The 20357-nt window shown below is 38.1% G+C and overlaps 1 protein-coding gene across 6 annotated transcripts in view; it reads left to right on the top strand.

Moving 5' to 3' along the window:
• The first annotated feature begins 9304 nt into the window (after positions 1-9304).
• The window catches only part of LOC143864482 (serine/threonine-protein kinase/endoribonuclease IRE1a-like), a 35608-nt gene continuing 24555 nt past the window's right edge, over positions 9305-20357 (top strand). For all 6 annotated transcript variants that reach the window (XM_077375410.1, XM_077375412.1, XM_077375411.1 and 3 more), the window contains exon 1: positions 9305-10296. The gene's annotated coding sequence lies outside the window, so the exon portion shown is untranslated. The remainder of the gene's footprint in view (positions 10297-20357) is intronic.

Raw genomic sequence — 20357 nt, 5'->3', positions numbered from 1 at the left:
GGGGGGGAGGATGAAAAGCTCCCTCAGGGAAACAAAATACCAATTTTAAGAAACGAATATTTTTTCACACTCTCTCCACTCCCACTGGCTGAAATCTCTCCCTCTCCCTCATTCTTCACGCTTATCATCACACACTAGGGCCAGCAATTATTCCATGGAGTAATTTTTCATGGTTGTCAAACATGGCCTGTATATAAATTAAGTGCACTGATTCGATGCAGTTCGGATTTATACCAATAGGACTGCTAGTAGCCCTAGCAGGCCTGGCAGGAGTAATGCATTTGAGCCGCAATAAATTGATTCCTTACAGGATTTTTTTTGTCTGGCAGATCCCATTCAAATCTAGTACGTGATTAAGAAATTGTGTTTTGACCGGTGTTTAAAATCGCGGATGCTGCGCAAATGCGGCGTGTAATGTGGCCGAAGAAAATCTTAGTAGGCTTAGCACGACGTGGTCAAGTACTCGGTTGAGCACTCTCGATTGACCGGTTATAATTCGGAAGAGTCAAAGGAGTTTTTATTGACTGTGTAGGGCAAAACGTGGAATGCGGATGCAGCGCAATGCGAAATGTGGCCAAGTTAAAAGGGACACGATCATGGCTGCTTTCATTCATATTCAGACGAGAACATTTTGTTAGTTAATTAATTTGAGAACAAAAATGGCTAAGAACTTACTAATAGAGACTCCTAAAACTCTGACCTGCAAAAGATGGGTCCACTACTTGCAGGAACCATACATGTAACTTCATTGGGTTGGTGGAATAGTACTTACTTTTTGCAAAATACAAGGTACAAATCGAGAGGATGAAACGTGTCTCTTTGTCTTATTCAAAAAAATAATAATAATAAATAAAAACAGGAATACCCATAGCCTATGTCAGTAGACAAGCAAACATAAGAAGGGAACTACTCACATTACTATGTTTTGATAATCGCATTAACCCACCTTGTGGTTTATTGTTTAACGAGCTGTCAAATGTTATTACAATTCCCAAAAGCTCTCAGAAGCCAATTAGGGGTTTTGTTAACTAGTGCCCCAGGTGCAATGGAAATGTAAATCTAAACATTTTTTGAGAAAAAAACTCAAAAGCCATGTAAAACTCTTAATCCTTATGTAAATTTATCGTAACTTCTTTCTTTAATCAATATATTGGTAAGGGTCCGCCTAACCCCACCTTACCGATTAAAAAAAACAAAACTCTTAATCCCTATGTAAATTTATTGTAGATTTACATTTTCAATGCACTTTAGCGAGTGCCCTGGGACACTCGTTAACAAAACCCTTTCCAAAATAATAAGAACTACACCCCATCAAAGTTGAGCCATTCATCCTAACCTTCCTATTAGTGCCCAACAAATGCGTGGGTACAAAAAATAATAATCAATTGGCACCTTCAAAAAGAACATTTTCATTTCATGTAAGGGTTAGGATCATCTAATTGGGATGCAGGGCATAGTTTTTCGTAATTGAGCTCCGCTAGTTGAATGGTTTGGATGGCAAGAGAGAACGAGTGAGATGCTTGGGGTGTGATGGCTACCCTAAGGGGAGAGAAAAAAAGAGAGATAAGAAGGAAGAGAAGGGTTTTTCTTGGGTTCCTTTTAGGTTTTCTTTCTGGTTTTCTCGGGTTTCTCTTGTGTACAATCTTGGGTTTGAGAAGCAAAGAAAGGGTTGCGGGTTTGTGGGTTTGTGATTAATATCCACTGTGATCCTTGTATTTTGTTTTTCTCATAGTAGAAGATCGTGTTTCTCGTCCGTGGAGTAGGCTTGGCCGAACCATGTAAAATATCGGTGTTCATCATGTGGCTTGCTTGTGTTATTTTACTTTTTCGTTTAATTTCTGCACGATCAGATTGATTTGCCCGGCGGATTTTCTCAACAAGTGGTATCAGAGCTCAGGTGGAGCGATCGCCGAGGCCGGGTGGAGAGATTGTGGATTTCAGATTTAGGGTGCTATGTTCATGTATTCTCCATGAGGGATTCTCCATGAGGGAATATTTTGATACGTTTCAGGAGACAAGGGCAGGTGTAGTGTTCTTGGGTGACGGGTCTACTTGTCACGTCACGGGAGTTGGGACGGTGAAGTTCAAAATGTTTGATGGAGTGGTTCATACTTTGGGTGGTGTGGCGTATGTCCCAAAGATGTGAAGGAATGTAGTGTCTCTTGGCCGGTTGGACTTCAGGAGTTGCAGGATTTCAGCCGCAGGTGGAGCCATGAAAATCACACTCGGTTGTATGGTTCTAATGAAAGGAGAGAAGCGTAGCGGATTATATCGTCTGGCGGGGCACGCTAACTTAAGTTCCCAATATCTCGATGGTTAGTTAGAAAGAGAGTGGTAGTGCATGCACGCGTAGGGTTTCTTTCACAGTTGGTGCAGAGACAGGTTTCCAAGTTGCAGACGATGGTGAAAATGTGACAATACCTGCATTGGGGAGGATGGATTGAGATCCCTCTCCAAGGTTGACCGAGTGAGTCAACGGGTTAGCAGCTACACATGTGCATTGGCCATGTTGATCGAATCGGGTGGAGTCAGAACCAAGGTGATTCGAGGGTGTGTAACTAATACTTCAGAAGGCAAATTGTGGTTTGCGGTAATAGCGGACCGGTAGAGACATCAACGGAAAATCTTCAGGTGGCTGGGAAATAATCCAAGGTGAAGATTATTGAGGAAAGTTGCCTTATTTACCACCCACGAGAATTGCTTGCAAGGAAGGCAATAAGGCAAAATAGAAAGTGTTTATTTTTCTTAAGTTTTTAGATAGAGACGAGAGTTTTTCTCATGTGGGCAAGGGGAAGAACGGAAAGAGAGAACGAGTGAGAGACTTGGAGTATGACGGCTACCCTAAGGGAGAGAGAGAAAAAGAGAGATAAGAAGAAGGAAGAAAATGATTTTTCTTGGGTTTCTTCTGGGGTTCCTCTTGGGTTTTTTTTTCCAGATTTTCTCGGGTTTCTCTTTTGTATGATCTTGGGTTTGAGAAGCAAGGAAAGGGTTGCGGGTTTGTGGGATTGTGATTAATCCATTGTAATCCTTGTATTTTGTTTTTCCCATAGTAGAAGATCGTGTTTCTCGCCTGTGGAGTAGGCTTGGCCGAACCACGTAAAATATCGGTGTTCATCTTGTGGCTTGCTTGTGTTATTTTACTTTTCCGTTTAATTTATGCACGATCGGGTTGATTTGCCCAGCAGATTTTCTCAACAAAATCAATTTTCCTAATGGGATCTAATTAGTATGAGAATGCTTAAGTTGTTGACATGGTTAAGGTCGGCAGGAGGCCTTAATCTCGCAGGTTAAAATTACAAGAGCTGAGGTGGTAGAAATCATTCCTTTTTTACATAGATTGTGACAAAAAAAATGTAGAATATCTGTCTAATTAATGTTTGGTTGGCCAGGCCCATTGGAGTAAATAGTCCCAAAACCAACCTTTTCTTAATTAAAGAGGCTTTGGTTCCTCGCTCGGTAAGACCAGATTAAATACTTCTTTTTTTGCTGTCTGGTTGGTGTAAACATGGCCCCCACCATGCAATAGGACTCTTTTTTTGAGAGAGTTGTACAGTACATAATAAAAAAAGAAACAGCCAAAAGAGCAAGAAGAGCAAATGAGTATAGGAATTCACTATTTCTCATGTGATTGTTGGGACCAAACAGAAACAAATAGGCCCAAAACCCATTTAGTTATGTTGCTATGAACCATGAACACTTATCTAATGATGTCACCACTCGATACCTATGTACCTTAATTTGAAACATTCTGTCTCTTGAAATTCCTGACTGTCCAGGCAAATGAATGCATTGACTGACTTGAGTGTAACTCTATGGTGTGTCAATTGTTTGATAAAATGGATATAATTGGTGCCCTTAACCAAGGTTGAGTAATGATCTTATGTGTACAATAAAATTACGCCGAAATTGAGTATATAATCTATTTATAACACCTATCAATGCACGTTATAGAACTTGATTATTGGCTTTTATCTAATTTTTAAACCTGAACAGTGAACATGAAAAAGGAATGGCATTAGTAGGTCATGACCTCATTGTAATACAATGAGGCACGGCCATTGTGACATAGCGGGTACCACTTTTGATTGATCTATACCGTCCACTTCATAGGCCTTGATTTCGATCACCGATGGCCACCAATCATCCGATCCTTACAGTCGCTAATGTGCATTTTTTAAACCCGGAAGTAATATCGGAACCTGGGGCTGCACCTTATATTATATTAATAAGAAATAGAAGATACAACCGAAATTTCAGGCGAAATTTGGTATTTGCTATCGAAATCTGTAATTTTGGGACGAAATTTCGGTAATTTTGTTTGAAATTATTTAACGGAATAAAAAAACTATTATTTAATGCAAATTTTGACGAAATTCTCGAAATTTCAAACGAAATTTGGTAAATTTCAAGAATTTCGGTTTCGGTACGTTTCGGTTTCGATCCTCACCGAAATCTGAAATTTCCGTCCGCAATTTCGGAAGTTTCGGATTTCGGTCAAAATTTAAAACCATGCTTACAATACAAGAGAACAATAAACCCTTTTCCCTCCCCCAAAAATAGGAAAAAAAAACAAAAATATTATTTCTCACGAATATAAGGAATAAACAGTTAGTCACATCAAGCAGCTCCTCTTGGACCTCTTGAGTCTTTTGGTAGGCTAGCCCAATCCAGGGGATCGAGTTTTTATGTTGCCGCCGCAAGCATAATTCGCCAAGCTACCTTCCCTACAAAAATGAGAGAGACAAAATCCATAGCAGATAATGTATTCCTTATTTCTTTTAATATATAATAAATATTCCATGGGGATCTGTTTACAAGGACTAGATTCGATCCATATTATTTTGGTAACTAGGGTTGCAAATTAGAGAAGACCATATCTCACATCTCTAGCTTCTGCCATATTAATATACTCAACATAGAAGTGACAGAAAGCAAATTAATCTTATCTTACTTTTATTATCCATAGATACCAGGATTGCCTCTCGCCACACCATCAACATTTAGCTTCAGAACATTGCCATAGGATCTTCTCCAGCAGACTAAAGAAGATTTTTCCAAAATGATGTCTTTTATCTTAACGTTGATAAATTACATATCTAGTTAGTGGCTTCCATAAGATGTAAGCCTTTCCAAATTAAGCTACTTATAATGATTTGTAGAGACTCTCCATTAATATAGTCCATGTATTTTCTAGCGAAATGTTATCAGCACTACTGTATTTTGATAAGGGCACTTCTCAATTTATTAAAAGTACAGTATGGCCCGCACCATAGGATGATCCAAACCGTCCATTAGATGGCCACAACCTAAATAGGCTGTGCCGATCAACCCCTAATATTCAGATCGGGGGGTTAGGAACAACCTATGGAAATGATTAACAGACCCAAGAAGAGTTATATTAACAAACCCTTCTATTTGGTATGCGTTCTCCTGCTACTCTGTAAGGGATAGCCCATCCCCATGCATGCATAAAAAATTGGCAGCACCTAAACATTACTTTATGCCAACATAAAAATTGGCATAAAGTAACTAGTAAAAAGGCACGACGTGAACTAAGGTATTTTACAATAAAATTTAGTATAAGCATAGAAAACTGATTTTATAGAAATTTTTCATTTTACAGCTAAATAAAATAAGTTGTAAAATAATTAAAATAAGGTGATAGAGATAGAGAATCTGCAATATCAAGTAAGTTGATTTTAATACAAGCTTTGCATAATTTGCTTTTTTTTTTGAAGTTACTACTATTATGCTAAAAAAATAAAAAATTTAAATCTTGCTGCTTTCTACTATATATTGGTATCATAGTTGTCAATATTCATGAAACTCTTGAATAATAGGGAAAATGATATCCTGCATTTCTATATTTTGATAATGACACTCCTTAGCTCTCATTATTTATGTCTGGAATCATAAAAATGTGATGCCTATTTACATGGTTCCCCTTTAAAGTGAATATTTTGAATGGAAATTATAGTAAATTTCTAGCTTTCTATTACTGTAGTTTGTATCAGCTTTTGTTAATGAATAATTTATCTAAATCTTTGAAATTAATGTGTTTCATTGGATTGTTTGTCTAATTTGTAAATTTGTGTACAACCCGGTGTTTTTTATTAGCATCATACAATAATCCCAAAAATTTCTTGATATGTTAAGAACGTATAACAAAGTTGGTATAACAGATAAAAAGAATATCTGCGTCCTACAGAATGCAAACAATGTATGGCTACATCCATCTGAGTTGAACATAAGACGTAAGCCACCTAAACTTTAATTTTTTCTATCATTAAAAAAATTAATTAATTTCTTGTTTCTGCAGAGAGCAATAAGGAACTGACACTTAAAGTGAAACTTTTAACTTCTATGCTACAGACATGAAATTTCAAACCATTAAAGAGATACTTTTAGAATAGTAACTCCAAAGATGATCCTAACCCTGTACAAATCGGAGGGTTAGGATCAACGTACCTATGGAGATGAATTTTGGGGCACAACCTATTTAGGATGCTGCCCATCTAGTGGATGGTTTGGATCATCCTATGGTGTGGGCCATACCGTACTTTTAATGAAGTGAGGAGTGCGGTTATCAAAATACTGTACTGCTGATAATATTTCCCTAAACATAATGAAGGAACAAAATCACAAGGCCTTGTAGAATAGTCTCGTGTTGATGGTGTCAATTTTGTTGGTTTAATATTATTGGGTGAAATAATATTAGTAGGGCGATGATATTGTCACCCCCCCTAAATTACGCATTCGCTCCCCTTTTGGCTTGATTTGACGTCAAAAAGCATTAATAAGGGGGGCGAATGCGTACGCAGGGGGGGTGACAATATCATCGCCCTATTAGTATGGTTCATTTAGAAGGACATTATGATAAATCGAAGGTCTCTAAACAAAACGAAAGGATTAAATGGGACAACGTCCCACCCAATAATAAATACTTTCAAATTAATAAAATTACTATTGGACTATGTCAATTTACATTTGATGAGTTGTAAATGGTTTTAAATTTCTACCGAAACCAAAAGCAAAATCGATAATATGCAAAAGGGTTTTTTTTTTGCGTCCGAAATTTCGGGAAATTTAAGGGATTTTACCCAAGAAACGTTTATTCTAGGGCCCAACAAATGAACGGCTTAGATATCCCAAACAATGCTGGTGCCACTGTTTTTATTGGGCTATAAGTGCATGGGCATATAAATTCTTTTTTATAAAGTCATTTGAAATCTTATAAATATGAAGGGTTATTTATACCCTGTTTCATAATGGGTAGGATGAATTCACCCCCGTCGACTGCTGGTGTGTGGGGAGCTGGGACAAAGTCATTTTTCTTTGTTTTTTGTTTTTTCTTTCTGGAAGAGGAGGAGCTCTCAGAGGTTGGGGATGAATTTTTTGTGGGAGAAGCAGGTTTTTGTGGCCCTTCGAGTTTTTCTAGGTCCTCTAGAGATAAGAAGCTATGGTGATTTGCCTGGCCCCTTGTTGAACCGGGGTCAGGGGGTTCGATGGAACCGACAGAAAACACAGGTTTTATGTTAAAAACTGCGTCCCTCAATTAGGACAAGTTTTGTAGATTGTTCATGGTAAAAAGAGATGTAGAGCATTCAACCTTGAGAGGCTCTTGTGTAGAGGCAACTCTAGGGCTTTCCCTAAACCCTAAACCCTAAAACCCTAAAACCCTAAACCCTAAACCCTAAACCCTAAACCCTAAAACCCTAAACCCTCAACAAGGTATCTAAGGCAAGGGCCCACCACATCTCTAATTTTTTTTAAACCCACATATGTATATGCAAATTTGACTATTGATCTTGTGCCAACATGACTACACACCATCCTCAACAACCGCAACAATCAATGGCTTGACTTCTCTTAATAAGAAGACTACTAATATCGACACAGCCATGCTTTCCATATTTGCTCCATTAACACTAGCCCTTTTTAGATATTTGTACACACTTAGCTTGCCTTTTCCTCAATTTCTAGTCCAACTTACTTGAAAATTTACAGAAACACTCTTGAGAAGGGTAACAATTCTTTGGTAGTTCTTTACACACTATGGGACAAGATGGATTAATGAAATAACTAAATGAAATTACGATTAAGCGTTAAAACTTAGGCGTGTGAGTAAAGGAGTGCTAATATCAAATCTCGGAGTAAAGGGTACTAATATCAAAATGTGAGTGTTAACTCCATATCTTTCGCGAATTTCAGAAAAAAATGACGGAGGGATTCAAGGCTTCTTAATTCAAGAATGCAAATGAGACTTTGGGGCTCATTGGTCACGAAGGATGTTTAATAAGTTTTTGCAACAAAAGGATTTTCCGAATTTCTCTAGTTCTTTTCGCATTTGGGTTCGGTTTTTCTGGAAATTTCATGACTCTAGCTCATTAGTTTAATAGGGTTTTATCCAAAACAAGGGTACAAAGGTTCGGTCAAAAATGGGGTGTCTACATTACCGCAAACCACCATTGGCCTTCTCAAGTACCAGCTACACACCCTCGAATCACCTTGGTTCTTACTCCGCTCGATTCGATCAACACGGCCAATGCACATGTGTAGCTACCAACTCGTTGACTCACCCAGTCAACTTTGGAGGGATCTCGATCCATCCTCCCCAACGCAGGTACTATCACCTTCTCACCATTATCTGCAGCCTGGAAACTTGTCTCTGTACCAATTGCGAAAGAGACCCTACAGGTGCACGCGCTACCACTCCGTTTCCAACTAACCATCGAGATCTTAGGAACACTAGTCACTATGTCCCCAACCAGACGATTTAATCTGCCACACTTCTCTCATTTCATTCGAACCATACAGCCTCATGTGATTTTCATGGCTCCACCTGCAGCTGAAAACCTGCAACCCCTGGAGTCCAACCAACCAAGAGATACTAGATTCTTCCGTTTCTTTGGAACATACGCCACACCTGTAGACACCCCATTTTGACCGTGCCCTAAACCATCCAATTTTGGTTAAAACCTCCATCAAATGAATGAATTAGGGTCTCAAACTTCACCCTAAGGTAGGTTAGGGTCCCATCTAGCTCCCCACGAAATTTCGTGGAAATCCGAGCGCGTTTGCCTAGCGAGCGAACTCAAGAAGTGTTGTAGTATAAATTCAGAAGGGAGGCGAATGTATCCTGAGAGGGGGGTGAACTTATCCTGTGTAGGCCGTGCATGAGCCTAGTAAGACAAAAATGGCAGGCGCGCTTTATCAATTCTTCCGCGCGCCTCATCCATTTAGAGTGCATATATCAATTTCAAAAAGTGCTTATAAATACCCATTTGAGCTCATTTTAAAGAAAAAGAGAGAAAAAAAAAGAAGCTCTCGTTTTCCTTTGAGAGAGAAAGGGAGAGAAAAGAGAGAGAGAGAGAGAGAGCAGATCTGAGAAAGAGAGAGAGGTCCGGCCACCTTCTCCGGTAATCCCGCCGGAATTTCACTGGAATCTGGTTTCATGGTCTTTAGAATCCTCATCATCATCTTATTTCCTTTGATTCAAACCTAAAATCTCAGATTTTCTTCCTCTTAAATTTCCAAACCCTTGCTATTTTCATTTTCCGATCAAGTTCTTCTCCTCTCCGATCAAGCTCCAACCAGGTTTCAGCTAGCTCTCTCCCTCATGTTACTTTGTTTTTCACAAAATCTCTTCTTATATTGTTGATCTCAGATCCAAACCCTAACTCTTATACGTTTCCGATCATCTTCTCTGTTAGATTTCACTGGATTCCGGTATAGCTCCGGTCAAGCTCCGGCCGGTCATCAACCTTCCTTTTCTCTTCCATTAATCCTTTCTATCTCGTTTCTTCTTCTCAGACCTCGTCGAAATCCTAGATCTACTCTTGAAACCCCTTCTTCTATGGCCAGTTTTTCCGGCAAAGTTGCCTGAGCTTCGGTTGGATTCTTCTCAAATAATCACTCTTGATTAACCTAGCTCTAGACCATTAAACCTTAGATCTGAGGTTTTTGTTCTTTAAATCCTAAATCTATGTCCAAACCTTTGGTTTACACAGCACAGATCTATGTGGATTTGATTTTTCATTAGTCAGAATTAGTCCCTTTCTGCAATTTCTTGGAGTTTCGATCATTGTTTGCAAATCGGGGCTTTTTTTTTGTTAGCTGTACTAAAAAAAAAATCAATTTAAAGATCTGAGGATAAGAAGGAGTCTTGAGCATCGCCTTCTTTTGATTAAAAAAAAAAAACACATTTCGCCTTTACTCCTTGCAATCAGAATTGAAGGTCAAGAGGATCTGCTGTAGATGAGCGAAAGAAAAATCAAAGGATAAACAAGTAAACAGGTAATATTTTCATTTCTCCTTTCAAGTTGCCTTCTTTTAATCTGTTTCTTATAATTGCCTCGTGTATAGGCTTCATTATGTCTCTGATCTTAAGATAGAATAGAATTAAGTTGTGAATAAAAGGTGAATACAGAGTGATACCATTAAAAGAATTGGTTTATACATGTTATGTGATGATATTTATAGAGTTTTATGCTCGAATTAGCATTGATTCTTCAGGAAACACTGAATGAAAATTCAATATGTTGGTATAGAAATAAATTTTGTGTATAAATTTTTTTGTTTGAGATTTCTGTAGAAAAAAAAAACTTATTTTTCCTCAAATTATCCTATTGTTTCTGTAGCCATTTCTAAAAAAATAATAATCATATATCACTTGTTATAGTGATTCCTTGATCTCTGTCTATATAGATAACTTATAATTCAAAGGTTTTGCCTTGTATTCTTCTTCGAATTTATGTCTCAGGTTTTCTCATTGATTCATCTCATCATGCGTGTAGGTAGTGATTATGTACATCATACAAAAATATTGAGTCTTATTGTGTTTAGGATTATTTGGAAATTGACACAACATTAAAACTTTGTAAATCTTCATTAACTCTGTATAGTTTCCTTTTGACTGATATAGTTCAGTTGAACACCTTGACTGTCATGAACTTGGTGCTGCTGATCCTATATACTCTATGGTTATGATTTTTTATTTTTTATTTTTTGTCCAAAGCACATAGTTGCTGTCCCATGAGTTATGCACTTGTAGTTGTAACTTTGGTTTGGTCAAAGGTCTATAGCTGCTGTCTTATAGGCTTGCACATTTTATATTTGTGATAATAATTCAGTCAAAGGCACACAATGGTTGTCATAAGTTTATGCACACACCTATAGAAAACAGTCCGACTTTAATATTTTCTGGCTCGCAAGTTAAAAACTATAAATCACATTGTTATATCCTCATTAAATTGTGCCACTACCTTCTATCCTATAATATAGAATGATGGGCATTTGTTGTTTGGGTTACGTATATCTTACTTTGCACTTATTTTCATCAACCGTCTGTGTTTCATATTTTTGTTGTCATATGTTCACACATATTCTTCTTTGGCACAAGATCCAATTATCATGCAAAGGATATATATATATATATATATATATATATATATATATATATATATATATATCTTACATTCTTATCTGTTACAAGTTGAAATTATTCATGTGTATTGCATGCGGAATTTATCTTGTTTGTTTACTTATATTGTGGCATATGTCACAAATCAATTTCACTCTCCAGAATAAAGGGAACGTCAGCTTTTGTTTGGTACATGTACATGTTTTGTCTTATTTCTGTAACTGAGTGAAAATACCTGTAGGTTTTATATATCTATTTTGGTCTTTATTATGGAGTTGAAAATATCTACGTTTTATATATTGATTTTGGTCTTTATTATGGAGTTGAAAATAGCTATATTACATAATGGCTAGTATGTAAGGGGCAATTATCACATGTCAAAACTGATTGAAAGTTATTATAGGGTGGAGATATATGTCAAACATTGGAGTCCTATTGGTGGACATGAATGAGACTAGGCTCATGTCGATACTTGGGGTAGTTTTTTGAATAATGCAATCTTAAGTTTAGTAATGTTTTGATATCCTAGTTGGGTCGAGAATGCTACACTATTTCTTTTTTTTTCTATAGGAATGATTCCGTTAAAAAAATAGACTTATGAGAGATATCAAGAAGGGATGTCATAAATAATTTTTTCCCAGGCCAGAGTCTTCATTTTATTGATTATCGGAAGAAGGATACAAAAGGGGGACATAGCTTCCCTCGCCTCAAACCCAAAGAAAGAAAATAAGAGAAATAAACTCACTAACTGAACGAAATGGGGCAACAACCCAAGCCACCAATAGAAAACATAAAGGAAACAGAAGCTATCTAAACGAATTTTAGGAAGGCCTAACTGATCAGACCTCCCTGCTCCTCGTTTTCGGGGAAGATTAGCCCAAGGTAGAAAATAGGAGAAATTATATGATGCCCGACCGTCAAGTCATGTGAAGGTGGTACTTCAAAAGTACCACCCTTGATATTTGATCCATCGGCAGCATCTTAAAAAGTGGGATTCTGTTGGATCAAATATCAAGGGCGGTTCGTTTTGACCGTACTTGACGGTCGGCCACCATATAAAAACTCAGAAAATAGTTTATGAAAAGGTTTTTTGAAGAAAAATGATACAAATCTAGGGTTCATGGGTTCTTTCCAGAGCAGTACCTATAACGATAGCTATAACAGTTGGTTGTTCATCGAGAAGAAGAGGGCTTGTGGGAGGGGGGAAAAGGATGAGAAAATACAGCCAAACCTGCTGAATTATAGGTTGTTGTTTAGAAACAACGCAGTAGATTAGCCGATAAACTTATCGTATGAAGGAAAGTGACCGAGTTTGCTAGCGGCAGCACAAGAGATGTTGATCTGAAGTCCCATCTGTTCAGAAACAACGCAGTGGATTAGCTGATAAACTGATCGTATGAAGGAAAGTGACCGGGTTTGCTAGCGGCAGCACAAGAGAAAAGCGAGGGAGATAGGATAAAAGAGGGAAATAATGGTGGTGAAAGACAGTGGGCTGCACTTGTGTGCATATGTGATAGGTGACTTGAGGGAGGCAACTTGGGCAGTAAGGCGATGGGGGTAGACGGAGAAAAAGCGAAGAGAAGAAAGGGAAATCAAAGAAGGAAGAAGAGAAGGGAGAAGAGGAATGAAGGGAAAGAGGAGAAAGTTACGGTGGTAGAAAACGATAAGGCTCTCAAGTGGGCCGTGCCAAATAAAAAAAATCCTCAAGGAAGCATCTCTCAAGATTTAATGATTATGAAAGAAACCAATCCGTTCAACAACAAATCGGACAAGTGAATGCAGTCCACTGTATACTATCAGGATGCATGGCTACCTGAAAGAAACCAGATTTACAGTCGAATTTAGAGAAGAACTGAGCTCCTTGAATTCGATTAAGTAATTGTTCTTTATCAGGAAGGTTGTATCCATCTCTGATAGTATTGTCATTTAACCTTTTATAGTTAATGACCATCCTAGATTTTCCTCGAATAGTTTCTGCTCTATTGCGTACAATAAAGGCAGGAGATCTATGAGGAGAATCACTCTTTCTGATTAAACCGAGTTTTAATAATTCAGCAATGTGAATTTCAAAATCTTCGGTATCAAGCAGAGTATGCTTAATAGTTCCTGCACTGATGACTAGGTTTTCATTATATAAATCAAATTTACATAATGTCCTATGATTTTCATCATAGACAAAAATTTATCAAGATATATGAATAATAAATTCATAAAATTGAATAAATATTTATCAGTAGAAGAACCAGCATTTTCGACTCTTAGACCTTTGTCAAGATCGAAATATTTTTCATAGAGTAAGTTTTTGGCGTCCTTATCTTCTTTGAGTGTCTCAATACTAGAATCCCATTCTTGATTTTGCATCATCCTAGAACGTATTCTTTGAGTTTCTCAAGTTTCTCGTTGATACCTTTGATATCAACTTCGAATTTATCGGCTTGGATTTTAAGGAATCGTAAAGTTTCCTCTTCTACCAATTTCGGCGGAGCCTGAATAGATTCGAACAGATTTTTGATTTATGATTTCGAAGGAAATTCAGGAATCTTATCTGGTTTTATAGATACCAACATGATTTTAATTTCAGATCTGTTTGGGAGATCTAAAAATTTTAAATTCATGTTTTGAAAATCTGATTTTTGAGGTATATCAGATATCTTAGAATCTAATAAAGTTTTTAAATCAAAATTAATTGATTTAAGATCTATGTTCTTAAGAACTTTAGCAATTTCTTGATTAGACTTTGCTAATTTCTTAGAAGTGTCAATAACAAGATTTTTAAGATAATCAAAGTTTTCTAAAACTTTATCAAGATTATCAGTTGTCTTTGAAATGACATTATTGATTTTGTCAAGTTGGAATTTAATTGCATTTTTAAATGCTTTATTAAATGCTTCCAAGTTCTTGGCAAAATGAATAATAAAGTCTACGTGTAGACACCCCATTTTGACCGTGCCCTGCACCTCCATGTTTTATGCTTAACCCCCTCAAATCAGTGAGTTGGGATCATAAATTAAACCCTGAGGTGGCTTAGGGTCCCACCGAGGTCCCCGTAAAGTTTCAGCAAAATCTGCCGAGAAATGACAGATAAGGCGAGCTAGGAAAGAGGCGTGGTTCGAATGTATAAGGGGGGGTGAATCACTAGGCGTGATTCAAGAAAAATCTGTGTTCCTATTTGACTCCATTTTAGCGAATCACTAGTATAGCATGAGGTTTTAAAGTTAAGAGACCCATCTGTTCATGTAGGGCGATGAAGGCGCTAGCCCAAGCCCATCCTTAGGGGACTCGCTCAATCCAAGTAGCGCTCCCCTCTCTTGTTTAGTAGGCCTACCCAACCTTTTGGATTTCTTTTAACCATTTTTTTTAAAATTAAAAAAAAGAACCCTTCTCTGGGCAATGATAAGGTTACTTGGAGTCTGTCTTTATGTTTTGTGGCTCACCGCTTCGCACTTGGATCTGTCCACTTTTTAACTATGTTTTGCACTAAATTTTTTATAAATTGGGAATATCATTGAATATATTTGTATAATCTGTTGATATTTTTAATACTCTTCTTATCTTAAGCCTTGAGTTAGGTTCTAAAGGTGGTTATGAATGGACTGTTCAGGTGAGATTATCTTGAAAACTTATTATATTCATCTCTTCTTTATTATTAAAATAAATTGTTTTAGGAAAGAAGGAGATCAGATGACTACTCTATTCGATATTATCGACATGAGTACTGTTTGATTTCAAGGCGGGATTAGAAATATTATCATGTGTATTATGATATCAGATGATTACTTTAGCATCATCTGATTTCATCCCCATATTGGGGTGGTGTTTGTGGTTGGGCATAGAAGTGTTCGATATTGTTTTTGCTTTATTAGGCTATCAAGCGGCTGGTCTGGACTAATTTATGTTGTTTATCATTTTATGATTGCTATAGGTTGTGTATTTTTTAATTGAAAATTCTTCTTTGCTTAGCACTTGATTTTTTTTTTTAAAGAATAGAATGGAATTTGCGATTATCTGGTAGCCTTTTTCTTCACTTTGATTAGAGACTAACACAGTCTTATAGATTTCTGTTAAATTTCTTTAGATATTAGAATCCCCTCTCATTGCGAGGGCGATGAAGGCGCTAGCCCAAGCCCATCCTTACGGGACTTGCTCAGTCCAAGTAGCATACCCCTCCTTTGTATATAGGAGACTTGCCCAGTCTCATTCTCTTGCTAAACCTCCTCTTTGTGCGTCGTTTGGTTTTGGGAGAACACCCTACTCGGCTTGGCAGCATACCCCTACCCTTATGGGTATTGGGTTGCACATTTGTTGCACCCTAGGGCTAGGCAGCTGTCCGGCCCGGCTGTGTGTTTTACCTTTGCCAAATATGCACAGGGTCTCTATTTCCTTTTTACGTCATTTGTGTCTCGGAGAGAGAGTTTCCCCTTTAGGAGGCTTACCTAGCCTCATGTTAGAGTGGCCTCCTCTTTTAGAGTGAGTCTTTGACTCGGTAGTGTTATTAGAGAGTCAAAAACTTTAAAATCCAAAAACATTAGAAATTTAAAACTCAAAAACATTTGAAAACTTTAAAAATATAAAAAACATTTGAAAATATAAAAAACCTTAAAAAATCCGAAGTGTGAGTGTTTCTTTTAGAAGCGTAGTTTGAGAGTTCGTTTCGAACTACGTTGGCTTGATCATCTTTCACGAGGTACGTAGTGCAGCTTGAGATTCTTATCCCAGGTCCAGCCAAACTTTTGTAAATAATATTTTAAACATTCTTCAAAAACCTTCAAAACCTTGTTTTCAACAAGATCTTCCTCTAAAGTCAGGACTTTGTCTTAGATGGAGGGTTTTAGAGTTAGGGTTTGTCTTTGATTTGTTGTGTGCTTGTTGTGTGTTTGTATTAGAGTTAGGAGTTTGTCCTAGCTAGGAGCGCCTCCGTCCGGTCAGTTGGCGATTCACATCGCCGACTGATGACTAGGTCTAGGATGCGCTAGTGATCCCATTGTTTTCCTTAGGACACACAGCCTAGTTACACATAGGTTGTAGGAATCACCGGCATTAGCCTAGGGCTAACCCGCATTTAGTTAGGGCATATAGGGTGTCATAAAATCTACAATTCACTGGAATTTAAATAATCGTTCAAGAAGCTTTAATAACTAGTCCGGTCTTTTAGATCGAGTCTAAGATAGAGGTGTAGGTGTCTTAGGCATCCTAACTTAGAATAGGCGCGAAGAACTACGTTGCCTTGATTCTCGTGGAGGCGGGGATACGTAGGCTTCTTTGGATGAACATCAGACCATCCGAGGACTCGGGCTAAATCGTTTAAAGTCTTAAGGTTCGTTGTGTTGTTATGTTGTATATTGTGTTATGTTTTGTTACTTTCTTGTGCAGACCCTATACCTGTAGCTGTAGCATGCATGTGTTTGTCCACCAGAACTTAGAAACCAATTAGGTATGTCACTCATAACCTAGCAATAATTAGGTGGCACCTCTTTCATTTATTTTTTGTGTGCTTATTATTTCTATTCTCAGGAAATGCATGCTTAGATAGACGACTCTTGAGGATTGTTCCCATTTCACATGATTTTTGCTCAAAACTCTTCAAGGTTAATAATAAATGGCATAAGAGATCAAGTGTTCGCACTCGGGCGAATTGGGGGCGCTCTTCGGACCTTCCCCATTCGTCATCAGGCACGGGCCTTTTGTATCTCTGGTTATCCATTGCAAACAGAGCATTTGTTTTGGTTCCATGGCGCATCCATGGATGGCGACTCTGAGTTATTTTCCAGATATATCTTGATTTCGAGCCCTAGCTCCGGATCAGGATGTATCTCTTTCTTTTTATATCGCCACTCATGCTATGCTGTGAGGGTGGCATCCGTTTCGAGAGTTCCTTGGCAGAGCTCTCTTCCGTTGTGGAGATCTTAGAGGATTGCAGGAGGGATCTCGCGTCCCTCGGCACCGTCCTCAGGATCGGGGTCCACACTACGATAGAGTTTGAATTTGTTTTAGTCAGTATTTTTAGAATTGCATGAGATAGGGTAAGACTTGAATGTTCATGGAGTAAATAAAATTTATGAAAACTTTTTGAAATTAATACTGGTTTGTAGTTTACACTTCTTCCTTTTCTGAACACACTTTGTTTTTCTGAGGATGTTTTCCTTTTTTTGAACAATTATAAGACAAAAGGGCCTTGGGAAAGTCTTATAGGGGAAAAGAGTACCATGAGGGGAAGAAGTACCCGTGACTGACGAGTACCTGTACGCATGAGTCTTCCGGTTTCAAAAAATTGAAATTTAAAATCATGTTTAGTCGGAAAACATTTGTTGGGTTGTTAGAAGTATGGAAGTTTTGTAAAAAACAAAACAGTGTTCTTTCAAAGACTTTCACATATTATATTCTTATCTCTTTGAATATGAAAATGCCTTTTGCAGCTTATCCCTAATTTCCAATTCTAAAACAGAACTGACTCTCTTCAAACTTGGTTTAACATTTTTTAGAACATTAAATCATCCTTGGTCTGAGTACTAAGTAGGGGTTTGTTTATCTGATTTATTCACAGAACACACACCAGGACTTTATTATGATTTTCTTATGTAAAGAACATAGGACTTGTAATCGTAGAATTTTAGAATTATTAAAAATAACTGAAGAACTGCTTAAAGAATGAAAACAACATTTATGGCATATAATAGAAAATGAAAGTTATCTTTTAGATAATGATCAAGAACTTCTTGACACCATGTGGTCTCAAGGCTATCTTGAAAGAAAAATTCAAGATCATAACAACCATATAAAGTATCATCAAAGATGCTTACACCTTCTGAGCAAAGGTTAAAGGACATTCTTGATTATAACTTTATGGATCAGGTTTATAATCTTGAAGCAGGACTTGTTTTCACTACTTGGGATCATAGAAGTGAAATTAATAGACTTTCAAGAATACTGATACGTTTTTCCATAGGATTCCAGATTTTTGGTGTTGGCACCCCCCTGTTTGGCCCTCGGGCTCCGATGTATATTGGCACAGTCATATTTTTATATTTTCACTAACCCGGCTGGTTTTGGGATTTAAAGGAATACCAAATGGTCTTTACATTTAAAAATAAAAAATAAAAAATAATACTCCACAAGTGAGAAAAGGCAAGCCAGGAGAGTGTAATTATCAAAATAGGGGCGTGTCAATATCATTTCCCTGCAAAAATATCCAGGGGAAAATAATTCGCCCTTTCCCCTTCCTTGCTTAGACCCCCCCTGTAGCGCAAACAAAATATGCTAAGGAGGGCTGTCCGAGGAAGAAAGGGGAGGCATATATATTTTCCCTTTTTAGAAGAGGGGAGTGAAACAATCAAGTATGGGTGCCCATTGATAGGAAGAAAAGGCAAGTAGAGCCTCATGGTAGGAGGTTGTAAAATCACCTTACCCTAAGGATATTTTAGTAAAAGGAGTATTCCTTCCCCTACAAGTAATGAAAATGGGCTGTTGGATCAAAAGGGTGAGGTGTAGGGCTGGATTAGAGTAGAAGACTCTAGATCTTTAGGGTTTCTAAGATTGCATTAGGGCAGAGACAAGGATCAAGGGCTAGGGGTAATCAAGAAGAATAGGATACCAAATGGAGGGTGGAGATTAGATTAAAAAAGAAAAGAAAAACTGAATATAAAACTAAGAGGAGAGCTCATGGACCGAAGGATTTTTTTTTCATTTTTCGAGGAGGCTCGACCATTTTTGCAGAAAAAAAGAGGAAAAAAATACAGAGAGGAGAAGGAGGTAGAGAGAGGAGTGAAACAATCAAGTATGGGTGCCCTGTTAGGAAGAAAAGGCAAGTAGAGCCTCATGGTAGGAGGTTGTAAAATCACCTTACCCTAAGAATATTTTAGTAAAAGGAGTATTCCTTCCCCTACAAGTAATGAACATGGGCTGTTGGATCAAAAGGGTGAGGTGTAGGGCTGGATTAGAGTAGAAGACTCTAGATCTTTAGGGTTTCTAAGATTGCATTAGGGCAAAGACAAGGATCAAGGGCTAGGGGTAATCAAGAAGAATAGGATACCAAATGGAGGGTGGGGATTAGATTAAAAAAGAAAAGAAAAACTGAATATAAAACCAAGAGGAGAGCTCGTGAACCGGAGGATTTTCTTTTCATTTTTCGAGGAGGCTCGACCATTTTCGCAGAAAAAAAGAGGAAAAAAATACAGAGAGGAGAAGGGATTTGCTCTCCGACCAGCTTCCCCACTTCATCACCATTGTTTTCCCTATTTTAGAACCCAAGTCCAACGATTCCTTACCTCCAAAACCCTTCTCAACCGCCACCTCCATCTCTGCAACTTTCCATCACCGGAGCTCCGGCCACCGACCCTACCCTCTCCATCTCAGCCATTTACCATCATCCTCATCATCATCAACCACGCCCATTGCATTTTCTTTGTTTAGAAACCCATCTTCTCCGGCCGAAATCCGGCAAAACCCACCGGAATCCAAACCCATCCTCAACAGATTTCGGTAAACCCTCTTTGCCATTCCACTCTCCTCCTCCACATCTAACCCCCATCCTCCTCACCAACTACTTCTTCACCCCAAAACCCATTTTCTGCCCATTTAAACCCTCTTCCATTTCATCTTCTCTGAGAACCCTCGCCGGAATCCGGCCGAAACCCCATCAAATCCGGTAAACCCACTATTTCCGCCGGCCACGTAACCTTCTCCACCTATTCCTAGCAGCCCCTACCTCCACCATTTTCAACACCAAAACCCATTTCATTCACCTCAACCCCCATTGATTCCGGCGATTATGCCGGAATCCGACCGACCTTACTAGCAGCCACCATCACCACTCCTACACCTTCCCTTTTTCTGTCTTTTTCAACCCAATTTCCATCGAACCATTTCTTCAAACCCATCTCATTTGTCTTCCCAGATACCATTAAAAACCACGTCTAACAGATCCATCTCGCCACTCATC

The sequence above is a fragment of the Tasmannia lanceolata genome, unplaced genomic scaffold, assembly GCF_043159265.1.
Source record: "Tasmannia lanceolata isolate RefF3 unplaced genomic scaffold, GAP_Taslan_0.1 ptg000048l, whole genome shotgun sequence".
In the NCBI taxonomy this organism is placed as follows: Eukaryota; Viridiplantae; Streptophyta; class Magnoliopsida; order Canellales; family Winteraceae; genus Tasmannia; species Tasmannia lanceolata.
The sequence above is the reverse complement of the archived record's forward strand: the minus strand, read 5'-3'. Positions and strand labels throughout refer to the sequence as shown.